This window comes from Nelumbo lutea, chromosome 4 (assembly GCF_056320005.1).
Source record: "Nelumbo lutea isolate HS-2025 chromosome 4, American lotus-T2T, whole genome shotgun sequence".
NCBI classification, from domain to species: domain Eukaryota; kingdom Viridiplantae; phylum Streptophyta; class Magnoliopsida; order Proteales; family Nelumbonaceae; genus Nelumbo; species Nelumbo lutea.
In genome coordinates, this window is record NC_142687.1 from 15496603 (window position 1) to 15499530 (window position 2928).

The 2928-nt window shown below is 46.2% G+C and overlaps 1 pseudogene; it reads left to right on the forward strand.

Annotated features, from left to right (window-relative positions):
- The first annotated feature begins 224 nt into the window (after positions 1-224).
- LOC148854136 (short-chain dehydrogenase reductase 3b pseudogene) lies at positions 225-1623 on the forward strand (annotated as a pseudogene).
- Positions 1624-2928: the final 1305 nt, after the last annotated feature.

Consider the following 2928-nt stretch of genomic DNA (forward strand, 5'->3'; position numbering starts at 1 on the left):
TAGCAGAGCTCTGAGCTCTACAATATGGATCAAGAGGGTTCGAATGGGAGATGTCATGGCTGCAGCTTGAACTTCTGTACTTTCTTGATATTTTTCTAAAAAATTATCTTATTTTAGTTATTTTATAATAATATTACTTTTTATTGATATTCAGGGCAAAAAATTGCCCTCAAGAAATCCTAAAAAAAAAAGAAAATGACTTATGTTCATGAAACTAAGCTGACTCGTGGTGTCCGTGACAGTTCATTTATCAAAAACTAAAGTGACCGTCACGCTTACGCTAGGTTAGCTATCCGTCGGCTCCCTCACTGAATATTATTGACTATTGAGGGTCCGACGATGCGAAGTAATGGCGATTTCCCGTCAGACGTCAATAAAATGGCCACTGTGTCCATGGGGTGACGCATAACACAATCGAATGATAGCAATGGCACAGGCCAGTGTTTGGAGGAGCTTGGAAGGAAAAGTAGCCATAATCACCGGTGGCGCAAGCGGCATCGGCGAGGCCACTGCACGTCTTTTCGCCACTCATGGCTGCCGTATCGTCGTTATTGCCGACATCCAAGACGAACAAGGCCAAAGAGTCGCTACGTCTATCGGTGCAGACCGCTGTATCTATATCCACTGAGACGTCACCGACGAAGATCAAGTCGGGTCCATGGTCGATCAGACGGTACAAAACTACGGTCACCTAGATATCATGTTCAGCAACGCCGGTATCTTCAACACTAACCAGGCAATCATCGACCTCGATTTAACCGCTTTCGACAGACTCTTCGCTGTAAACGTGCGAGGTATGGCCGCTTGCGTGAAGCACGCTGCCCGAGTCATGGTGGATGCAGGTGTTAAGGGAAGCATCGTGTGCACGGCAAGTGTGGCGGCGACGAACGGAGCAGAACTGCATGCAGACCAATCAGGTCGAAGCATGCGGTATTGGGGCTGATGCGATCGGCGAGTCGGAGCCTGGGGAAGCACGGGATCAGAGTGAACTGCGTATCGCCGTCGGGATTGGCGACGCCGCTGTTGTTGAAAGCATACGGGATGGACGCGGAGGGTATGGAGTTGCGTTATTCATCTTGCACTAGTTTGAATGGAAAGGTGGTGAAGGTGAATCATCGTCATTTTCGACTGTAACATTTTTGGAAAAAGTGATATTATGTTCGATCGGGACTGCGCTGCTGTCAAGGGAGGCGTGACGAAAGGCACAGGCGCCTCATATCATCGCCTTTTCTCTTTAGCATGTAATTAGCGTCTATCCATAGACCGGTTAGCTCCGGCCATGTGATTTGAGATCATGATCAAGCGCTATTGACCTTGACGGATCCATCTCATCGAGCAACTCCTAGTCTCGAAGCACACAACTTGTCCTATTCTGCCTTAAGTTGAATGACGCACGAGTTTCTTCCACTATAGAACTATCCCCGTGACAATCCGCTGATGCAAGACTATAAAGACTGTTCGAACAATATTGGAACGGACCTTGCTCTGGCTGAAGCCGATCTCCAGACGAGAAGTCCAGAACCAGCTGAGAAAAACCTACAGATAATGACATATCAAATATCTATTTTTCATGCGTTACTTCGCGAGGTTTTAGGGTTTTGATTTCCAAGAAAATCCGAAGAATCTAATTAGGTGCCATGTCTTTGTTTCAGCCCAAGATCAAAGACAAAATTTACGTACGTGAACAGTGTTTTAGGTGGGGTTCTGACTTTTGAATACATAAGACATGTCTGTATCTAATTGCATTGTTTTTCTGTGCTAATAGGTTAAAAAAAGGGTTAATAGCAGATAAAGATAATTTTTGAGCTGCTCCTCCCTTACACACTACTCACAAGCACATCGTACCTTGCGCTGAAAATATCTTCCGTAATTTTAAGTTATTATTCACGGCAGTTGTTTTCAATACACGGTCGATGTGCATGTGAGGCGTAAGGATCAGATCTCGCTATAACTTTTTGGTCTTAATATCAATAAAAGCAATATTTATAATAAAATTTATCCTTTTTCTTTTGCAATTTATTCATCAGAACCACCGTACGTCGTCGCCTGCCACCGCCTCCGACAACCTTCGGTAATGACTCCGCCTACCTCGGCCTCCAGTTCTACCCAACTCCGCCCACCTCATTTCAAAACATTGTCGCTTTAAGGAACTCGAGAAGAGGAAGAAAAACCTTAACAGTAACGTCTATTATTCCGAAATATTATTGTTCTCAGTGACCTTATTCAGCAAAAGCAGCCGCTTCCCATGAGAAAACACATTATCTTTTGGAGTACAGGATGGTCTGTGTCACGGGAGAATTCACCAGCACCTGTAGTAGTTGTTGTCGATTCAGTTTCTTCAACCCACCAAGCTCCAAACCGACATTTCCTGGTGGCACCTCCCACTCAATGCTCGACTAACATGGCATGGTCTACAGTGCTCTAAGCTACGCCTTCAAGAATTCTATGTACTTGTACGCCTCTTCCAGTAACGTCGCCATACTCATCTAGTCCCATTGTCACGGTCTGACACAGGTTTAGTCTTGCCTATGCTTGGCAGGCCTACGTTAAGGGACATCACCATTATTTTCGCTTGTAAGATTTTTGGGAGAATTTATGTTATCTTCAGGCAGACCACCAAAAGCTTAACGTACTCTTTGAGGAGGGGTGATCGACCTCATTGGGTGCCTAACCTTGGCACTCCTAGACCAACATCCCTTGTGGGGCGGCCCTGGTTAATGGCTAGCATGGCTACCAGGGTTCCTCATGAGCACATGTGGGGACATGGACCGGCACTGCGCCACCGACACTAAAGGGAGGTTTGGCATGCAGGCCTGGCTCATGCATGACCCTTCACCACGCTAGCCCCTTGCCCAAACTGAATAAGCTATCACGTAGCCCATAACGCACGAATGTGTTCCGGCCCAAGCGGTTGCCTATCATCATTGG